Below are 24397 nucleotides of genomic sequence, written 5' to 3'. Positions count from 1 at the left end.
TCAAGGGATAAAAATAGGAAAACTGAGTAATCCAAGGAGAATAAAAGAGGCTAGAACTGGGATCCACCAAGAGGAAAGGGAGAAGAAAGGAAGTGCTGATGTCACGAACCCTAATTCGAACCCCAGATATCAACCATTAGGCCACCTTTACAATCCATCAGCACATATGTTTACCAGGCATTACCAAGATACACAGCCACTATGCTCACTTACACATAGAACTATATTCTAGGACTGTCTACTCTATACTCTTATTTGTACTCCTGGCAGGTGAGCACAAACTACAGAGAGAAAAGGCCATTGGTTTTACCATCAAGATATGAGATGAAGTAAGGGATTACAAAAAGAAGACTTGGTTCTTCCTATCTCTTATTTTCCACATTATGGATTCTGTTCATTCTCTCACCTGTCATTCTTCATGAAGGATTCAGTTCCTCCTATTTTCCCTTCTTTAAATTCGGGAATTCTGTTGCCTCTCTCACCTGCCATTCTCCACAGAGGACACAGTTCTTCCTATATCAGCCTTTCCAGTTGGTGTATTCGTTTCCTTCTATCACATTCCTTTCTCCATGAAGGACTTAGTTTTTCCTTCTCCATGAAGGACTCAGTTTTTTCTTTCTCCCTTCATAGACTTTGTGAGTACCCTTCCTTCCATGGCCTTCATTTATATTCCAAGACTCAGTTATTGTTATCTCTCTCTTCCATTTGATGGATTTTTTTCATCTTCTTACATTGCATTCTCCATGAGGGACTCAGTTCTTCTTATCTCTCTCACTACACTTGGTTAACATATTTCCTTCTTTTACCTTCCATAGTCCTTGGAGGACTCAGTACTTCCTGCACCCTTCTTCCTGTGGAGTATTCCTTTCCTCCTCACTCTTTCCATCGTTCAGTGGAGTACTCAGTTCTCAAAAACTCCTCTCCTCCACTTGCTTTCCATCTCTCACCTTCCATCCTTCATATAAGACCCATTTCTTCTTCTCTCTCATCTTCACCTTGGTGGACTTCTTTCCTGAAAGAGAAGGAATTGAGATAGCAAGAGACAAGTACTTCAAGAAAATGGGAAAAAAGACTAGTTCCTTCTAGGAAGAGAGAGAGAGAGAGAGAGAGAGAGAGAGAGAGAGAGAGAGAGAGAGAGAGAGAGAGAGAGAGAGAGAGAGAGTGAGTGGCAGATGATATTTTACAAGTAGGGGAAGATGAAGGGGTCAGGAGAAACATATCCTCGAAGGAGAAAGAAGAGAAATATGAACAGGATACAAGTCATCCAAAAACAAGGGAGGCAGATGAGGAAAAACAAGCACTCAATGGAGAAGGGAGAGAAAGGATGCAATGTCTCCAATAGCAAAGGAAGATATGATGAGACACTCATCCAAGGAGAAGACAGAACAATAGAATGAAGCAAATTAGTTATGGACGAGAGAGGAAAATAGTAGGTGGCAATCCTACACAGAAATGAGAGATAGATAGGAAGATGAAAATTTCACAAAGACAAGGGATGAAGGTAAGAGGAGGGAAAAGGAGAACAGAGGAAGTTAGGAAGAAGCAAGTCCTCAAAGGGGATTAGAGGAACATAGGAACAAATAAATCCCGACAAGTCTTTCAAGTAGAAAGGAAAGTGTTAGAAGGAAACTAGTTCTCCAAGGCAAAGGGAGGATTTAAGTCCTCAAAGGACAAGGATAAAAGATAGGAGAATGGAGGAATATAGTAAGTGGCAATTCCTCCAAGGAGTAAAGGAAAGACAACAGAAGTAAAGTTCTACAAGGAGAATGAACAGGAATAAAATAAATAAAATAATAAAAGATAGGAAGAAACATGTCTTTAAGGAAGAATGTATGCTGATAGAATTAAACGTGTCCTCTAAAAGAGGGGGAAAAGACAGAGAACTGTAAATCCACTGAGGAGAAGGAAAGAGATAAAAAGTAGAGAGGTAGATAGTGAGGAACATGTCCCACAAGGAGAAGCAATGCAATAGAAGAGTATCGTTTATCTTCCACTTTTGGCAAATCACAATGAAGACAATGAGTGATAATTTGATGAAATAAATGAAAGAACACTTACAAGGGACATCCATGCCCAGACTAGAACTTGAATCTTGGAACTTTGGTGGCGAGATAGAAAGTTGGCCACTAAATACACTCAGCCACTGATCAGGCTTAATACAGAAGGAAGGGGTAATAAGAAGCATGTTGTCAAAACAGAAGAGGAAGTGATTAATTTATTCCAAGCAGATGGAAGGAAACAGGAAGAAGCAAGTTATCTAAATAGAAGGAAGAGAGATAGAAGGAAATCAGTCCACCAAGGAGGATGGGTGAGATAGAAATAATGAACTCCTTCAAAGAGAAGGGAGGAACATGAAAGGAAGATAAGTGGACGGGGAAATGAGGGGGAAAGGAAGAACTGAGTCCATGGAGGAAATGTGATAGAAGAAAGAGGAATCCACTAATGAGGGAGAAAATAGAAAGGAATGATAAAATCAATCACTTACATTAACTGTTTATCCTTTCCCTCCGGGTCCAGCTGAAGTAGTGCATCTGTTGTGGGTATGGTGTCCCTCTAAGCTCACTGATTGTATGTGTTGTGGCAAGTAACTTCTTATTTCCACAAAGATCTGATGCAAAGGCATTTCTCCTGCTTCTCTTAATGAGAGCAATGGATTCCCTACAACAAAATTTGATTGATTGGTTTTTATATTATACACACATCAGCACATAGGCTATTTTTACCCATCATGCAATATAGGGAAAGCACCTTAAGTAAGACAAAAATGAGGACAATCCCCTAACAAGAAAAAAGTAATAAAATAATAATAAAGAATAAATCTGTTAAAACTTTGTTACTCAATATCTAAAACTAATTTGTTCATTCATTACTTAAATAGAACTAATACTATAGTATCTCTGATGAATAAAATCTCCTTACATAATTTAAAAGCTGAAGCTGTACAGAAGGACACAGAAGCCCACAGAAGGACAAACACAGGACAAATCAACCCAACAAAGCATGGTCATGGGTTGGGATCATTGTTTGCCTACAAGAAGCAGTTACCTGAGTCAGGCCTGTACCCAAAGGGGTGCCAGGGGACAAGCCCACCCCCCTCGAGCCATGAAAATTTTTAATTTTGACATATAAAAACCTACAAAAACTATGTTGATGATTTTTCAAATTTTGCATGAATTTCGATTTTGTCTTTACACAAATGAATAGGTTGTTTCTGGACAGAGGCAGGATCTAGAAGTCTGCAGTCTGCAATATTGCGCTATTTTAGTTCTATAACCATTGATGCACGGCTATTGGACGTTCCAATTTTATCGAGACAGTCCATTCCTTTTAATCCATGTCTCGAATTTTACGTCTCGGCTCAGACACTACTTGTTATAAGGGAAGAAAGACTCTTGCACCACTACAGACATTGTACTGCTTATGCTAGACTTTCTGTAGAATAGTGTGTACATTATTAAAATTATATGAACTTTTTATGATTCAAAAACAGTTGTGTGACACTTGATAAATAGGAACCCCTTCATTGTTGAATGGTTTCTTCTGTTACAGTGTCACTAATGTTTCACATAATTAGAAAGAGTGGAATTTTCAATACTCTTTAAATTATGGAAGAAAGGTTCTTCAATGACTGCAATACAAAACCAACCATATAAGGGTAATTTAGCTCTCCACCCACACTGCAATGTCTGTGATCCCTTTTCGCAAACATCAGGGGTTTTCTGCAAACTGATGTCCATTCTGCCACTCGATGGCTTAGGGTTAATTAATATTATGAAAATAGAAAATTCCACTTCACAGCAGAATCGTTGATAGATTTTTGGAGCAAAAATTGCTGGCATATACCTAGTCCGGCCATAAATAATGTTACACACTATTTTGTGAATAAATTGAATATGGTTTCAGATTTTTAAATGTTCTTGTAGTATGTTACACTTACATATATTACATGCAAATAACACCAATCAGATTTTAAAATGTACACTTTTCGTACTTACACAGGCTTGAAGTCTCCCTGGCCAGGCATCTATTGCACCACAGATGGTCTTGATGGGAAAGTCCGCCCCTGCTGCTATCAAGGAGCGCTTTTAACTTTCAGTTATAGGATGCCTCTTCTTGCAGACAGGCCTCTCTCTATCTCTGGGCACAGTTTTTAGTCCAACGTCTATCAGATGGCCAATCAAAATTGGAGATGAAATCGAGTATACTGGTCTTCAGTCACCGTCGTGTCATCCTTGTCTTATGAGCTGGGGCAGAATATTTCTTGAACATCCAGGATTCATTGTGAAACATTGTAAAAGTATCACGAGAGGGTCCAGGACACTTTCCACCTACACTTTCACACTGCTGTTAAGCCCTTTTCTCAAAAATGAGGTCTGGTGGAACTCTCATAGCTCACCCTGCACCAAACTATGACTGAGGAGGGCTGGTGGAATCTCTGATTTTTGGGAACTGTCTTACAAACTTCTCGAGAGTAGGAAGCATACACCCTTTCATTATGCCAGTTAAAACTTTATTCAGTGGTGAACAATTTCATATCAGTGAACAGAATCCTGCAATGCTCATTGGCAAAGTACCACTGCAGGAGCCATCTCGATTTCAGTTCCCTCTGCTTCTTCACTTGTGTCTTCAGGAAATTTCCAGTACTCCACCAGTAAGCTCCAATTCCAAGGTCTCCATTAAGTAACCTGAACATTGATTGTTGTGAAATGTTCAGCTCCTGTGCCATTATCACTTGCTTCCAGATGGGATTTCGGCGGATGCGAGCCATCACTGCTTTGACAGCCGCAGCTGTTCATACGGTGTGAAGTCGACCAACTCTTGGGCGATCTTTCATGCTACCGGTATCAGTGAATATCTGGATTGTCTGATACACAAACCTTTTGCTGATCTTCGGGATTTTTAGGTGCTGGAAAATCTCAGTGAGTGACATCCCAACCATATGCTGAGCAATTACGGCTACTCTGTTTTCATATTCGCCCCACTCCATGATAAGCAAAAGAAGATACATGCTTGCTCTTTCACAGCTGAACACACAACGGTCAGGAGTGAACTTCAGCACAAGCTTGGTTCATGAGCCTGACTACCGGATGTACAGTCCATGCCAAAAGTTTGTAACATAATCTATTGCCAGACTAGGTATTGTTATTTTTCCAAAACACTCAAAAAATTAAGTACATAATTATTTATGAAATTCTGTCAATCGGAATTTGTTTTACTGCAACTTTTCTTCTTTTTTACTTGTAATTGTCTTGGACATAAATACACAGTGGTGTGATCATACAACAGACAACTTTCACAGTGTGCAGAGGACATTAACGTCAAAAAATTTGTTCCTACGAGCGGTTGAAAATGGCATTTTCTATCCCACATGTATGCAACCCCATTTAATAGCTTCTTGGTTGCCACTGGCATTTATTTTTACTTTTGAATAAGATTCTAAAACCGAAAATATGCCATAGAAGCAATGTTATGCCTGCAGACACACTGCCAGGGTGAAGTCACTTTGCCATTCCCTTCAGATAATTTATTTACAGGGTTCGCACTGACTCCAAAGTCCTGGACAAGTGGAGGAGTCAGGAAAACAAGGCTAGCACTGAGGTCATTACAAACAAATGATTTTTTTAAAAAAAGCTCTCAGTACCTGGAAAAGTCAGGGGACTTAAATGATTTCTTCTTGGCAGAATTTGTAACTAGAAACAAATTTCGTTTTATCTTACCAACAATCTTCCTTTTTGGGTAATATTGCTTATAAAAAGGTTCTTTCATTTATTTTCAAAAATGTTCAACAAACGTGATTCATTTGATTAACTTACAAAGTTGAAGTGTAACTCTTATTTTTTAGCATGCTAAATCATTACACAGTTATGTAATGTACCTGGAAATGCCATGGACTTTGCAAGATGGGTGTGAACCCTCATCTAGGGTTCGAATTGTTTGTATAATGCATACATGTAGTCTACCCATATCTTACAATTTTTATATTTGTTCTCTGACAGAAACAAATGTCAGGATCAACCACAAACATTTGTCACGTGGTTGTATACATATAGGTTAGCAAATGCTGTTCTTCAACATTTCGTAGCAAAATGAGCAAATTTCTCTAACCACCCTCTCCCATAAACTCCCCCCTCCCCCCCACACACGCAATTTTTATATATATATTCAGGGTGTATTGTAAGTTTGTTTACAATGCTTGGGAGGTGATTGTAAGAGTGAAAATAAGGTAGAAAGTTCATGTTACGAAATTCCAGAAACGGCTTTGTTGCCGAGTTATTGACATTTGAAAACGTGGGAAATGATTTACACACACACACACACACATATATATATATATATTGCCCTAAAAAAATCCTGGGTATGGACCTGACCTGGGTGCACTACGTGGAAATGAGGTTGACTTTTGTGTGCCTTTCCAGAAGGTGGACCTTTACGCCCCTGTAACATTTGAAATAATACAGACGCAGACTTGAAAAAAATTGTAAAAGCCATTCAAATAACATACATTGTTTAAATATAAGTTATTATATTTAGTGTATTATATTGGTAAATATGAAAATGGAAAATTTTCCCCTGTGTATTGCACACAGGGGACCACATAATAATAAAAATCCCTATGTGATTGATGTGTGTCCATCAACTAATATAGACAAAATATCAGTGAATCATCAACGTTGCTAAAAATGGATATTCATAACATATTTTCCTTTCTTTATGTTGCTTTCTTGCTATTTGAGGCAATGAATGAATTAAGTGATTTTAATTAAGGGACCTTCACAAGGAAATACCCTTCCTAGGTCAAACCAGGAATTTTCAGAGGCAATATCATGTGTTAAACACTAAATGCTCTTGACATCTGAGATGGCTGGATATTAACAATTTGAATGACTTGAAAGATGATTTTTTAAAAATGAAACCCTCAAAAAATTTAATGGGAAAAATGCTGGAGATCACAGAAAATGTTTAGCTATTGAAAACAATATAATAATAACAATACAATAAAATATAAAATCAGATTTCAACCAGTGCGTTATTGACAAATTTGTGCAGTGGAACCTTGATTTTTATGTTTCTCTGGGAATCGAGTTGAAAAACTTATAACACTGAGAAGTGTAAAGTCCAGGAACATTTTGTATTATTTTGCTCTGTTGGGAATTGAAATTGAATGTATAATGAGAAAAATGTAAAATCTGGGTTCTATTGTATAATTATAATACTTAAAATATATTATTTATATTGTAAATATAGCATGCATTTAAATCTTAAGTTCTTATAACATTATCCTCACTATGCCTCCCTCAAACAGTGTGAGTCTCTTTGTGAGAGTCCTTACATTAATATCACTTCATCATAATTTATATTTCTTGTAAAAATTATGTTATTAATATGTAAAATTAGGACTGAAATTGACAAAGTGGAAACTCATATGATTAGTATGCTTAGAGTAAGACAGACACAGAGAGAGAGAGAGAGAGAGAGAGAGAGAGAGAGAGAGAGAGAGAGAGAAAGAGAGGGAGAGAGAGTAGAGAAAGGGGGAGATGGAGAAAAGTTGTCCACTTAATTGCTTAAATCAATAGATTACATGCAACATATTCAATTATGATGCTGATCACCCAGTACATCAGACGTGGCATGATGTTGTGTTATATTTTGATGCTGCAGCTCACCCTTATGTTGACTGTTGTCTGATTATGACATGCTACAGCAATTCCTTATTCAGTATATCAAATTGTCACCCTGAGTCATATCTGATCTATTGGTTATAAGAAATATATAACAGACAAGTGTCATCAGAAAATCTGTTGGATCATGATATGCCATGTCTGATTTATTGCCTGGCTGACCTAATATGCAAGCTTGTCCGGTTTTTGTTGTTGTTATTGTCATTATGATTATAATTGTTATTATTATTATTGTTACTGTTATTAAAACTCTTGCAAATTTTTAACTTTTTCAAATTTCCACATCATCAATAGCAGATCTAGAAGAGATGATATTTTATTTACTACCCAAAAATACCTATTCCAAATCTTTCACAATTGTCTTCATATGTTCCTACTCTCTCTCAATTTTGAAAAATGTATTTAGTAACTAGATTTAAGACACAAATGAAGTATATATTGTAGTGTACAGAAAAAGCTCATACAATGGTCCATGCTGCCTGCCTCTTGTCACATATTAAATGTACTATATTTAACTACTGAAAACTGCACAGAAATTTATTAACTTCAAAGTTATATTCCAAATTATAAACTTGTATATCAATATGTTAGAAAGGTTTGTGTATGTGTCAGAGTGTGTAATTATGGTTGTATATTTCTGTTATGGCATTTTTTGTGATTTTTAACTTAGTTTTGTGGCTTGTTGATATAATCATGATGATTAGAATCTATGGTGATTAGATATAACATAAAGAGACATTAGAAGGCATGCACAGACTGAGACTCAAACCTGGAACCTTTCAGGGTTCTTACTACTGAGAGGAAGGAAGATGATGAGTTGATCACACAATATACTCAGCCACTAATTGTTCACTGTTTTTAGTTTCTGTTGTATTTACTTTTATCTGTTGTTAAGTGTATTCTCCTGAATGTATGGAAAGTGCTATTAATGCTTAAATTGCAGGCAAAACCTCATAGCTTGCATTTTACTATGGATACAGGGTGCTTAACACAAATACCTTCAACAAGTCATTTTATTCTTCCAATGGCATTATGGATTCTCTTCACTAGTGTCAAGATGTTTGTATCCTTCTTGTCCTTACTGTACACTGAAAGCTGAGGAATCTGATGATTTTGTTGGTCATTTTTCATCCTCAGGGACAGGTATTTGTGTTTGTCTGCTGTTTCGATAGTAACATTATCTACAACAATCGAACTCATGACTTATACAACATTGTCATGGTTGTAGCACGAAAACGGTACGTTTCCGGACATGGGTTCCTATTCCAAATATTGTCTACTCAGTCCCCTCTACTTGCCCTAGGAGTTTGTAAGGGGAATTTCCGAGCACCCTGTATAACAATTAACTCACTAACCAACAATAATAAGTGACATACATTTGTAACATTTAAAGATAAAGGAAAGCTTCTAATACATGAAATAGAACTCAAAGAGATGTTTAGTGTAGAGAAACTCACACAGCTTAATGCAATGTAGTTAAAGCTCAAGTTTTACTAGTATTACAGCTGTATTAAATAACCAATCTAATTTCATTTGGAATATATATATTAACCCTTTCGTGCCGGTAGACGAAATATTCGTCATGCATCTAAATCCCCCAAGAATGGGGTTCATTTGAAGCAAAACGTAACATGTTGGAAAATGTTTTGTTAAAAACGTTGTAATAACATGAAACATACAAATGAGGGCTCTTTTATTTAGAATTTACAAGACTTTCTTTCTGTCAGGTAAACGTGTCAATGTGTACGTATTTTTGGAAGCAACGGACAGAGGAATTTCCAAATTTTGTTTTTTTAAATTTTTTTTCTTTCAAAATTTGGCTAGCTCCTGCATTTGCTAGCGCCCATCGATCTGGGCATACCACCAGATCTGGACAGTGACATTACATATATGATACAGTGAAGGGCTCACCCCTTGTAGCAAATAATGTGAGAGGCAGCTGTGAAACTTCCATCCATGCTAGGAAATATCTTTGGATGTACAAAAAGGTAGTAAAGTCCACTATATTAGTATACATTAACAGATAATTTGTAATTCACACCCTAAGGATTATTTCAACCAATTGAAACATTACTGAGTCATCAGTATGTCTTAAATACGTAAATACGTATGCAAATTTTATTTTAAGTGTCCAGTGTTTCAGCGTAGGTTATACGGGCGAGCAAAAGGTAACTGTGCACCTACACTACGCTCCATTACACAGATAAAATCTTCCCTTTCTTCATGTAATATCTACAGTAATATCAGTGGAAAGAATGAAAAAGAGAATTCGAAAAGATGATGGATCATATTATTTTGTATCAACTAAGCAAATATCAATAACGTTTAGATCTCAAGAAATGCCTAAACAGATTATAGTGGTTAGTCACATTTTCAATGTTACTCCTAAAGTTAGAAATGTGATGCAATGTAAGCAATGTTATAGATTTGCACATTCAGCAGCCATATGCAAGGATAAAGCTAAGTGTGCTAGATGTGGAAGAGAGGAACATGAAAATTGTGATGAAACTCCGAAGTGTTTAAATTGCGGAGGAGAACATGTTGTGCTACTGATAAGTCATGTGTAAAATGGGAAATGGAAATATAAATCATGAGAGTTATGGCATATGGTAATTTATCCCAGCAAGAAGCAAGAGAGAAAGTAATAACAGGTAATGTTCCAAGCAATTATGTTGTACAAGACAACTCATATGCTGATCAAATACAAAAACCATATAAACAAAGCCAAGTAAGTGAAATTAACACAAGAAAGACTGGTGTTGTAGGAAATAGCATAACAATACAAAACAGATTTGAAGCCTTAAGTGATTGGGGTGAAAGAAAATCAGATACATACTTGGAAAATGTTTCATGGAAAAGAGTTCATCCAGAAGGTCATAGAGACTATTCCAAATTTGAAAATAAATTTGGAAAATAATTCATACTAAATTCCTATTCGCAAACAAAGAATTATAATGGTGGAAATTCTCAAGGAGAATCAAGTAAAGGTTCTCTAAATAAATTACAAAGTAATCAAAAACAATTAAATGGAAAGTCTAAAGGAACTGTAATTCACACAAGGAATAATGAGGAAGATGTGGATAGTACAAACAGAAGGTGGTGAACATCGGAATCTACAACAATGAAGAACAGAAAAAAATCTTGTACTTTCCTCACATAACATCTCAGAAGGATCTTATGTATAATTTGTTACAATTAATGGCGAAACGTATGGCGACATTAACTAAAAATTCTGACTTATTAAGCATAAAAGAAATACTAACAGAATGCTCACAAATAAATCGCCAGGTGCAGAAAACTATTGAAAATTTTGGAAATTTTTGGAGAGACACATTAGGGTGTGGAAGAAAAGATAATGGAAAACGTTCATGGGGGTACACTGATATGTAAGATCACTGAAGGCAAGAAAGCAAAATCTGGTGAAATTAATAGATGAATATAGACCTGATCTCTTATGTTTATTGGTAATCTCTGTGAACCCATCAAACATAAATTATTTTAAAGTAAATCATTATCACATAATTTATGAAGAGATTAAGGATGATAGTAAAGGAGTTGCAATTATGATTCATGAAAGCATTCCGTTTGAACCTATATCTTTTGATTATACATTGTCTATATACAACACATACAAAATTGAAGTCGTAGGAATTGAAATTGCTTTTATGAATCAAAAAGTTAGTAATATATCTATATATAATACCTACAGGTGCAGAGTCACAGTAATTAATGACAAATACATTATCGCAAATATTTCAATGCATATAAAAGCCTTTTATTATAGCAGGGGATTTCAATTGCCATCACACAATATGGGGAGATCAGGATGAAGATAGGTTGGGGAAAGTGTTAGTAGAATGTATGGATTTGTACAACTTTACTGTAATTTACTGACGGGTCTGCTACGTATATAAGAAGATTAGGTACTCTGCCAACAGCTATAGACTTAACGTTAATGTCAGATGATATCTGGTCCATTTCAGTGGGAAACAGACAGTGATCAAAGAACCAGTGACCATTATCCATGTTTCTTCTATACTGATACTAATTCAGTGAGATCTTTCACTATCCTGCTCAGAAAATGGAAAGTTAACGAAGTTGATTGGAATAAATATTCTAAATTACTTACAATCTTATTTAAAAATACAGATTTAAATAATATTGATAAGAGTACATATGATTATTTTGTAGATTCTGTTAGTATTGTTATGGACAGATCATGTGCAAGGGCAAAAGAGGAAGTTGTAAAAAAGTATCCAATAGTACACTGGTGGCATAAAGATTGCCAAAATTTTAAAATACAGAGAATTGAAGCTACAAAAGTTTACAAAACAATACCAAATCAGGAAACTTGGATAAATTATAAGAAAGCAATAGCGCAGGCCAGGAAAAGTTATATCAGTGCAAAAAGACAATCATGGGCAAAGTATTGTGAAGACATAAATAACAAAGAGTGTATCAGTACAGTGTGGGCTAAATTTAAATCAATCCGCAAACCACATACCCCTCGATTAATACCACTCAAAGAAACTTGGAAAGATGAATTTATTACGAAGGTAACATGTAATAATAAACATGAACCTGCAGATGCCCCTGATGAAATTTTCTCTTTCAGTCCTAAAGATAGACATTCACAAGGATTATACATCAATATCATGATCAATGAAATAAGAGATATAATAATTAGAGCCAAGGACACAACTCCAGGAAAAGATGGAATATCATACTTGATGATTCAAAATTTGCCGGAATGTGGTATAATATATCTTTGTAACATCTACAACTATATAATGAATTCAGGAAATGTACCGCAATCGTGGTACACTCAAATGATTTTACCAATATTAAAACCTGGCAAAGCCCACATAAAGGAGAATCTTATAGACCAATAGCTTTGTCTTCAGTAGTGGGGAAAATTTTTGAAAAATTAATTCTAAAGAGAATTAGTTGGCATATAGAGGTACAGGGTTTATTTTCAAGGCTTCAAGTTTGATTTAGGAAGGGCATGGGGTGTGCATTGGCAATGTTATCATCAAAAATGTATGATACAATGAAAAGGAAAAGTAGTCTTATTGCCGCTTTCTTAGATATTAAAGGGGCATATGATAATGCAAATATAAATAAATTATTAAACATTCTACAAAATCTGAAAATATCTTATATACATCTAAAAATAATTTGGAATCTATTGAAAAATCGTTGTTTATATTTTTACTCTCACAATAAAGTTGAGGGTTCTAGATGGATAACAAGGGGACTTTCACAGGGAAGCCCTTTAAGCCCTTTACTTTTTAATATATATTTAATGGATGTTCAAAGAATATGCCATTTGGATTTATACAATATGCAGATGATTTATGTAAATATGAGAGTGTCACGCAAGTAAATAAAGGAGTCACCAACATGGAATCGAAAATAATAGACATAAAGAAATTTCTTGAGAATAGGTCTATGAATCAAAATCAAATCAAAATCATCAAAATCAAAGCTGATTATATTTAGTAAAAAAGGAGCTCCGAAAAATGTGAATCAATACACAAAAAAGTTACACATTCCCATAGAAAATACAGTAAAATATTTAAGTGTTATATTTGATAATAAATTAACATGGAAACCTCATTTAAAAATGTTAGTGAAAAAGGCAAAAGTAATTTACAATGTATTTGTTTCTATGGCTACAACAAAATGGGGAAGTCATCCAAGTACCATGATGAATTTTTACAAAAACTATTACAAACCAACAATAGAATACGGGATTATAGTCTTTAATACAGTTTCGGAACATGTATTTCGACCTTTGGAAGTAATGCAGAGGAAAGTTCTTCGAAAGTGTAGGACTGATGAAGAGTACTCCCAATGTTGCAGTATACATGGAAGCATTCGAATGGAACTTAAGTTATAACTAACTAACTCTCTAGCCTTCTCAAACCCGAAGGTTCATGGCTGCAGCAACACATGTCTTCCATCTGTCCCTATCTTGTGCAAGATCTGTATACTCTTTTCCATCCCTACCGATTTCCTTTAGGTCCATGTCAACGTTGTCCCTCCATCTTCGTCTTGGCCTTCCTACAGATCTCTTACCATCGGGTTTCCCAACAAGAATCCTGTGAACTCCTCTTTCCTCTCCCATTCATGCCACACGGCCTGCCCACCTAAGTCTTCTTGATTTAATTATTCTAATAATATCTGGACATGAATACAAGTTATGTAGTTCTAAATTATGTAACCTTCTCCACTCACCTGTCTCCTCATCCCTTTTAGCTCCAAAGATTTTCCTAAGGATCTTATTTTCAAATACTCTTAATTTATGTTCCTCTTTCAAAAGTTTATGAAGAGAAAAGTAACATGCATTTCCTGAATTAAGCCTACTTTTTATTTCCTCTTTAATATAATTTTCATTTGTTAATATTATTCCTAAGTATTTGAATTTGGAAACTGGTTCAAATGAGTTGTTATCAATAATTAGATGTTGATTATTATCTAACACTTGGTTTCGACCTGTAAGCATATATTTAGTTTTCTCTTTGTTAACTTCCAAACCTATCTCTTTAGCAGTTTTGAAAAATATTTTAGCATTATTCTTAATTGTATTTATATCATCCCCTAATAAGTCTACATCATCTGCATATGCTAACAACTGAGTCACACCATTTAATTTTAGTCCTTCTTTAGTTTCTTTTACCTTCTAAGGCAAAATTATAGAGCAATGGAGATAACCCATCATGAATTGTAAATTTGTCAGACACATTAATACCTACACGAATTTTACTTTCTGTTTCACTGGTACATACTTTTATCATACTAACAAGCTTCTTAGTTATTCCAGATTCTACTAATATTATATATAATTTATCTCTTTTGACCGAACCATATCCTTTTTTGAAATCAATGAATAGCTGATGGTCATTTTAATTATATTCCCACTTTTTTCAAGTGTCTGTCTGATGTGAAAAATTTGATCTGTAGTTGATCTGTTACGTTTAAATCCACATTGATAATCACCTATAATTTCATTAGCATATGGTGTTAGTCTTGTTAAAAGAATGTTAGACAATATTTTGTATGTTGTTGAGAGTAGAGAAATTCCACGATAATTATTGCAGTTCATTTTATCACCTTTTTTAAACACAGGAACAATTATGGATTCTTTCCACTGTTGAGGGATTTCTTCTTTATTCCATATTAAACAAATTAATTTATGAATTTGACATATTAATGAATTTCCAACATATTTAATTAACTCAGCTGGTATTAAATCAATGCCAGGTGCTTTGTTATTCTTTAGCCTTTTAATAGCATCTTTAACTTCAGTCAAGTTAGGTTCTGGAACTAAAGGTTCTGCTGTGTGTACTTAATTTACTTCTGATTTATCTCCTACATGGACATTTAAAAGGTCATTAAAGTAGTTCTTCCATCTATTTAGAATATCGCTTGGGTCAGCTAAAAAATCACCGTCCTTATCTTTTATCAAGTTTACTTTAGGTTGCCACCCCTTTCTAAACTCATTTACACCTTTATATAAATCTCTGATATTTTTATTTATGTTGTTTGTTTCAATTTCTGTGTATGGACCTGACAATTTTCAAGGTCTGTCTGTACAATCAACAGCAAATGAATTAGGATAAAAAATATTTTCTCGACGAAAAATGAGTTGGCAATGCTGTGAACACCGAGGCATTTGCGATAAGACGCCTGAGGAGCCTCAAGCAAAGTTTTCTCAACGCACAACTTCAGTACCGAAGGTCATGTCGATTGGCAACTTTCGGGAGCATGTTGTCTGTCTACCTCTACACAGTTCTCCCCAAATGCCTGTTTGAAAATGATCTGGTGTTCACTTTTTTTGCCAACGTAGTTCTGACATTGCAGTAATGTTACAATATTTTATTTCTTATTTTGCTTTGTTTTTACCATGACACATTTATAATTTGTCGCAACTATGAGGATGAATGATAATTACATTAAATTGACAAGGAAACACTGCAGAGATAGAACTCCATGCTGAGACCAGGAAATGACAATTTTTCCATCCCATGAATAATCTATAGCGTCCCTGGGCTAGAGTGCTGCATGATTTCTACATTTAATTTGAGAAATCATTTTAAAAGATCTATATTTTTGTTCCTCAGGTCCCAGGAGCTTAACAAAAATATCCTTAACTAGTAAATGTTAACAAACCTGAATCTTTTGGGGCCAAGTGTCCCTCTTTCAGATGCCAGGATTTGAACCCTAAAATAATAATTCTGAATTTACGAATAGTAGCGTGTTGAATGGCAGTGGGTAATTAGAGGTGCTGTGCGTATTATTGCTTTACGAATTCATTTTCGTTCTGAAGAAAGTTGCCATTCCGATACAGACAGAATATTTCGAAAAGTCTTTAATCATTTTGAGTCTTAGTTTTATGCACAAATAGGCAAACCGGGACGAGATCTACAGTTTAAACTAGAATCCGAATCACTATGTGCCTCCACCGGGCATTGAACCGAGAACTCCTTGATTACAATGCGGCGACGATTTCCTTGCGCCATCGTGGAGGCTCTCTTAATCAGTTGCATATGAATAAATTAGTATAAAGTAAAGTCTATTTCTCATACTACATAGAATTCATTATCACCACAGTCGGGGAAAATAGTTTTAGAGAAAATTGAAAATAGAGGAATATCTATCGGTCTTCCCGTTTTACTATTTCTTATAAAATCAGAAGTATTTCACATCACTGTCACAATCTAGAGCCGCTATTGAATGCAAAAACAGCAATACTTCAAACTTTGAAATCGACACCGAGGGTGATAGTTTTTGTTATTTCACGTCACTGTTCTAACAGTCTCGGATAATCGCAATGATGAAGTTTGAAAATGTGATAGATGGAAGTGGGATGCAGACAATGACACATCTTCACCTTACTTCGAAGCGCGTGCGCTAACCAATTAGGCACGGGGTTGGCTTTTTTGTGTTTATCAGTTCACCAAATTAATTTATTCGTCATTCAAGATCCAGAGGTAGAAAAGCAACGTAAAATAACGAAAACAGAAAAAATGCCATTCACTTATCATCACCCAACAATTTCATGCTGACCAAATCCACACACGAACCTCTTTTGGCATTCGTTTTGCAGAATGGCCTTGGGGATTAAACATCGCCCATTTACTGGTTCAGCTCAAGACAATCCAGGTGACCATGTTATCGAAGCTTATCTTCAATCCTTCACACAACTTCGCTATTTGCTTCTTAAAGGTTTGACATCTAAACAGAACTTCTATCGAACATCGCTCATAGAGTATATTTTACCTATCAGCTCTTAATGAACCTTCTAATTTTCACATATTTTTTTTATTTTTATTTAGCGTCGCTTTTCTTCCTCTTTCGGGCAATCGCGACGACGAAGATCAGTGAAGATAAAATAAATAGAACTTTCAGAAACAACACCAATGCCCAGACCGGTATACGAACCTAGGATCCTTGACGTAAAACCGTCTAGTGCTACCATTCAGTCAATTTTCACATAGAAACTTACACTTACACACCTCTTCCTTACATATGTGTTTTGTTTTACCTGCTGCACTTCTCTTATGGTGAATTCTAACCCCTCATTTCAGGTTTATCTCATGTTTATAGCTATTGCTTTGTAGTGAATGATAATCCTATTACGCCATGTGTATCTTACTCCAACAAAAACCCTATTAGAGGATGGAAACGTTACGTGTGTAATGTTGTTAAATGTCTGCTTTGGTTAGCTTTTTTAGTGTATTGAATGAATATTGCATTTTCATTTCGTGTTGAGGCATATTTTCGTCACCTAGATTTTGCATTTAAAATATGTAGGTCCAGTATATATTAGTCATCGTGAATTCGAGTCAATTAAAACATTTTGCGTTGTTGCGAGATTATCTATGAGGCATAATGAATAAGTAGAGAAAATGCAACTTGTATATCAAAATTGCTATGTCCAACTGATCTCCGAAAGTATTGTTTAGCACGTCACATTTCAAGTATAGTCCATGATTGTATCTAGTATATGAACGAGATGTGTCCCTCCTCTCAAACAATACGTGGCTTGTCCCCACCGAACGAAGTGTGTCACTTATAAATTAAGTGTTCGAAAGCAGGCATTAGTCATGAACAGAACAAAAAATACTCCTGAGCAATTACAAATTTTATACTACAGTTCATGGCCGGGAGTTATTGACGGTCACCCCACATTATCCGCTTTAGGTTCCGGGTTCGAGTCCTGGTCTGGCAATCTCTTTTTTAAGTGTCTCTTCATCACTTTAATCTCATTATCATCCATCTTCATAGTTTCGATTAATTGTAAAGGTGACATAAAAGCAAAGCAAAATAAGAACAAATACAAATAATTATAAAATGACTACAACGTCAGAACTACATTTGAAAAATAAAATGCGAGCAGAAGGTTCATCTTCAAACAGGCATTTGGGGAGAACTGTGTAGACAGACAGCATGCTCGCGAAAGTTGCCAATCCACGTGTAGCATGACCTTCGATACTGGAGTTGAGTTGTGCTTTTCAGGAAAGTTTGCTCGACGCTCCTCAAGCCTCTTATCAAGATTGCCTCGGTGTTCACAGCATTGCCAACTCATTTTTCGTCGAGAAAATATTTTTTCTCCTAATTCATTTGCTGTTGATTGTACCACTAATAGTGACAACATTATGAGAATCATCGATGGCCATATACGATGGATTATGCGACACTATGCATGTTAAATTTTGATACGAATAGGTGACAGGGATTGCTAAATAAAGTTTATATGTCTTCTGAGTGGATGTGATAGGCACTTTCAAATTAATATTGACAGCATCAGCAGATATTCTGCATTGGGACAGTGGTATCTGATAATACATGTCAATAAGCGTGAGAGGAATTGCTATATCAAATCCAGTAGGAAGAATATTTTTTTGAATCTTTTTCAAGTCTTGGTGCAGTGTTGTTTTAGATACTACATGTTCAGAGAGAAAATGATGTTTACAATTGTTAATGGTATTCTCATATTCAAAAACGTTGAAAATTTGGCTAAGCTGCAAGGTTAGGGTCATAAATTCCATGAGATATGCCTGTGCTTGATGTGCATCTATGATTGTTAAATTTTGGAGTTCATTAATTAATGCTTCCTGATTTCTAGTCAAACTATCAGAGTGGTTAGCATATTCAGTAGAAAAATTATCAATCTAATGTTGGAAAGAGTGAATTTCACCAGTTAAATTTTGATAGAAAATGTGATTAGCTTGCAGTTGTAATTTAATGTTAGATATTGTTTGCTTTATTTCATGAGCATTTTGGAATAAGGGTTCTAGTTGCTTAGTAGTGGCAAAATCACAGCAGTAGTTAGCACTGCTACTTATAAAGCCAAGCAGTGCACTTTTTTGTCTAAACTACTGAAGTGTTGGGAGTGGGTCTTGTGAAGAGGGAAAGGTGTGAAAAAAGGTGTGAATGAAAATTTTGGAGTTGGACCTTAAGTTTACATTAGTTGGAATCATCTTCACCTTTGTTGCACATGGCATTATGTAGTGTTGATGGGAAGAGTTGGGGTTTAGGCATTTCTAATTTCACATTATAGTAGATGGGGATGGTATAATAATAAGGGATGGTTCCTGGTAGGTCTTTCAGGTTAATTCCCGAAATGATTATTACATGTTCAGTCGCCGTGGTGACCGGAAAAATGAGGGAAAAGGGAAAGTCATCATCACTCTTTGTCGTTCGTGAACCCTGTAAGGGACAAAGATACAATTTTAAAACTGAGTTTGCATAAAAAAAAATAGCATGTATTAAGCATGAGATATGTGATAAAAAAATATATACAGTATGTAACATTGTTATTCGTACACATAGAATTTCCGAGGAAAAAATGCCATATCTACTAGTAAATATAATCATTTTCATATGTACCTGGAAATTAATGTTAATGAAGGTTTCACCAACAAATGTCAATAAAAATGTATGTTCAAAGTGTATAAACAGAGCATATAATTTGTGTGAAAAGAGAAAAACATGCTGTTTCATGCAACATTGTTATTCGTACAGGCAAGAGTTTCAATCTACCTCTCATACAACGTCACCACTATTCGAGCGATTTCGTGCAGTTTGCAACTTCGTAACAAGTTTGAACATGCAGGCGCACTCCCCGTCAATGCTGACGGAATGCTGGCGTAGGTACTGTTGTAGGCCTATCGTCTATCTATCTAATGTGCAAGGTGAAGGAACTTGAATTATAAATTTGGCTCTTAGAGGTTATTCGTTAAGAAAAATAGGACAACAGTCAATAAATCACACTCCTCAGTTCAATACATAGTAAACAAATTTAGAGAGGAAGGTTCAACACAGAATTGCCGAGAAAACCCAAAAGAGAGACGGTTGAATAAACGTGATGCACGCTTTATTTTAAAAAGAGTGCGAGAAAACTCCCGAATAAGTGTTCCTCAGTTATGACCGTTAGTAGAAAATGTTGCTGGCAAGATGATGTCCTATCAAACTGTCCGACGTGCCTTCTGGAAGCATGGATATCATGGCAGAATACCACGAAAGAGGCCGTATGTAAAGAAGGTGAATCGCAGGAATAAACTTTCTTTCGCAAAAGAGCACATCCACAAGGAGCAGGAATTTTGGGATAGTGTCATATGGTCAGACGAGTCCAAGATTAATATATACGGGTCAGATGGTATAAATAGGGTCTGGAGAAAATCAAATAAAGACAATGATCACATTAACACAGTTCCAATAGTTAAACACGGTGGTGGGCCATTAATGATTTGGGGCTGTATGTCGTCCAAAGGTGTTAGTACCATCCAGTTTATTGATGGTATCATGGATGCATATATCTATTTTGACATATTGAAGAACAATGTAAAGAAGAGTGCCCAAAAAATGGACATGCCACCTATCTACAGATTCCAACAAGACAATGACAGTAAGCATAAGGCGCGAGTTAACATGAATTGGCTAATATGGAATGTGCCCAAACTACTACAAACACCAGCTCAAAGTCCACACTTAAATCCCATTGAGCATTTATGGGCAATTTTGAAGAGGCGAGTCCATAAAGCAGGCGTCAAGTCCAAACAAGTGTTGAAAACTGTTGGGCAAGCCGAGTGGAATAAAATAAGCTCTGAAACATGTCGGAAACTAGTTAATTCCATGAAGAACAGGTGTCAAGTAGTAATTAAAGTCAAAGGATACGCTTCAAAGTATTAGAACTGTCAGCCAATTTGCTGAATATACTTTTTTCTTACCTATATATTATTAAGTGTACGAATAGAAAAGTTCTACAAAAAATGCAATGTTTCCCTTTCAGTTCCATTTAATTTATTATTGTCATTGGTTATACAGAATATGCGTAAGATTTTATGTTCCTAATGATATTAGTTATTGAATTGTAAAGAAACAATTTCAAAAGAGTGTATTTCCTTTCAGATATTAAAGCATTTTCTTTGAAAATCCGTGTGTACGAATAAGAATGTTACATACTGTATATATATTTTATTCGAGTTAGCTACTCAAACAAAAAATGTAAAAGATCACTAATGATAAATTAGAAAAAAGAGGGAATAACAAGCTGTAATGCAGGAGATTCTCGAGACTAAATAGTTTATAATATAAACTTATGCATTTTTATTTGTTTGTATTTTATTACCATTTGTTTACGTTTTGCGCTCCCCGATGTATTCGCTAGAGCCGAGGCGATGACTACATCGCAGGCCTTGTCCTTCAATATTAATTTTACTGACTAATTGTAAGTTTTTCTCAGCCTCCTCGATGACGCAGTGGTAGCGTCGCCGCCTTGCAATCAAGGGGTCCCGGGTTCGATACCCGTTGGAGGCACATAGTGGTTCGGTTCCCCGATTAGCCTTACTGTGTACAGTGGACTTAAAACACGAACTCGATAATTGGAAGGTTTTAGAAGAACTAAACATGGCTATTTATGCATCGTACAACTTTGCTTCTTTTCACCCTACTTTTACAGTTTTTCTTCCTAAGAATTCCACTGAGTATAACATGCTACAAAACCAGAAGTCCAGGGTTCGGACATTGGAAATGTATGGTTGTATCATGTTTATCCCATCGCCATTCCTTCGGCTCATCATTCATCTTCATCGTCGCATTTAACTCAAGAGGTAGAAAAGCGGCGTAATATAGAAATATATAAATGATTGATTTGGTTTATTGTACTTCGCTTTTCTGACACTTTTTGGTTAATCGTGAAGATGAAGATGGAAATGAGTGATGTGAAATTAATGAGAGGACCATCATAAAGAACACAAACGCCCAGTCCGGGATTCGAACCCAGGACCCCTGGCATCGTAATGCACCTTGTTAACCACTGCACAACAGTGAATAGCACACTCACTGTACTCGTTATTTCAACAAGCGAAAATGATATATTTTTTAAAAAAATAGTTTTTTGAGAACTGAATTCGAATTTTTTTTTTAAAACAAGGAATACCCCTAATCGGCAGTATCCTCCGTCGTTCACACATTTTTCACAATCTTTTACACATATCAAGTTTCACTGTATTCTCATTGGTTCTCATTATTCGGACAAACACAAACATCCAAGCCCGAGCGGGATTCGAACCCGGGACCCCTAGCATTGCAGGGCGATGAGATAACCACCTTTTTTTAAAGAAAGGAATACCCCTAAGCGATAGTATTCGCTGTTTTTCACTTTTATTCACAGTGTTTCATTTCTCATTTTAGCTCAATTTTCATTTCTTATCATCTGGACGGACACAAATACCCATGCCTTACCCGGGACTCGAACCCGGAACCCCTGGCGTTGCAGCGCGCTCAGCTAACCACTCGGCCACGGAGGTCAACTCACTCAGCCACGGAGGTCAACCCACTCGGCCACAGGGTCCGGCACTTGAAACCATGGGGTTTAGTGTTAGTGATATGGTCGAAGTCTTACTTTCAATTGATTGATTGATTTGGTGTTTTAAGTCCATTTTATGCACAGTAAGGTTAATCGGGACTGGACCTACAGTTTAAAGTGAGATCCGAACCACTATGTGAATCCACCGGGTATCGAACCCCGAACCCCTTGATTACAAGGCGACGTTACGACTTAGCCATCGGGGGGCCTCTTTCAAGTAAATCTGAAGAATTTATTGGTATGGTTGTTATTCTGATTTAATGATATACGATGTAGAAAAAACACACACTGTACTCGTTATTTCAACAAGCGAAAATGATATATTTTTTAAAAAAATAGTTTTTTGAGAACTGAATTTGAAAATTCAGGCGACAGTTGAAAATGCCTACATTTTTTCCATTTTTTACCGTTGCACAGTCCATTCACAATTTATAAATATTATTTTCGCACCCACATATCAACATAATACTTGTACTTGATATTTTCTCATTTTTTTTTTCGTGACGCGATTTTTTCACAACGGCCATTTTTCACTCAGCCGCACAAAAGAACGAGCACATGTAAAAACGGAAGTTCCGCCATTTTGATTCACGTAGTACCCTCTTCTTCCTGTTCCCTCCTCCTCAACACTGTACACATTCTCATAATAAAAAAAAAACAATTCGGGAATTAACTTTCAAGCAAACTTTTAATATTTCACAATGTAATAATAATAAAGAAGTAGAAAGTAAAAACGTCCAACCAGGAACGTAGTCTCTCAACTGACTACTGGTTGAGTACGTAAATTTTCCACTCGCTAGAAGCAACACGATTTTTTTCTTCTGCAGCAAGCAGAATGTAAAGAAAAAAGCCTTGGACAAATATATGCGCATGCGCAACCTACCCGTTTACGAATCTCGCACAGCTGACGACCATTATGCATTAACTGTGTTAATGTGATCATTGTCTTTATTTGATTTTCTCCAGACCCTATTTATCCCATCTGACCCGTATATATTAATCTTGGACTCGTCTGACCATATGACACTATCCCAAAATTCCTGCTCCTTGTGGATGTGCTCTTTCGCGAATGAAAGTTTATTCCTGCGATTCACCTTATTTACATACGGCCTCTTTCGTGGTATTCTGCCATGATATCCAGTGGCGTAGCATGGACATTTCGGGTGGGAACGCCAAGTCCGAAGGAAGGGTCGGCCTTTTCTTGCTTAATAATGTACGGCCTCCCCCATGGCGCAGTGGTAGCGTCATTGCCTTGTAATCAAAGGGTCCCGCGTTCGATACCCGGTGGAGGAACAAGTGGTTCGGATCCCACTTTAAACTGTAGGTCCAGTCCCGATTAGCCTTACTGTGCATAAAGTGGACTTTAAACAATAACTCAAACTCAAAGCTTAATAACTTACTTATGGTATTAGTCGCCACAGGTATTGTTTATTTGCCTGAAGTCAGCTGGGTTTTCAATAAAACATCATCCATGCATGTTTTAGCTAGACAATTAGATGCCTCACTATGCCACAAATGTTTTAACTCTGGTGTTTTATACCTTTCTGCATGACGCAAGTCATTAGAAAACCTACCTGAATCACAAGCGCCTTTGAACAACAGCAGACGTCATTGTTGTGGTTGATCCAACTACTCATTGATTTGGTTTATTTTACTTCGCTTTTCTACCACTTTTGGTTAATCGCGAATATGAATATGAGTGATGATATTGATGAAGGGACACTGACAAAGAACACCCGTGCTCACTCTGGGATTTGAACCAGGGACCTCTGTCGTTTTGGCGCACTGTGCAAAGCAGAGTGGATGATCCAAATATCATACACTCTACTAACGTAACAGT

This window comes from Lepisma saccharinum, chromosome 27, assembly GCF_977018435.1.
Source record: "Lepisma saccharinum chromosome 27, izLepSacc3.1, whole genome shotgun sequence".
Taxonomy (NCBI): Eukaryota; Metazoa; Arthropoda; class Insecta; order Zygentoma; family Lepismatidae; genus Lepisma; species Lepisma saccharinum.
Note: the sequence above shows the minus strand (reverse complement) of the source record.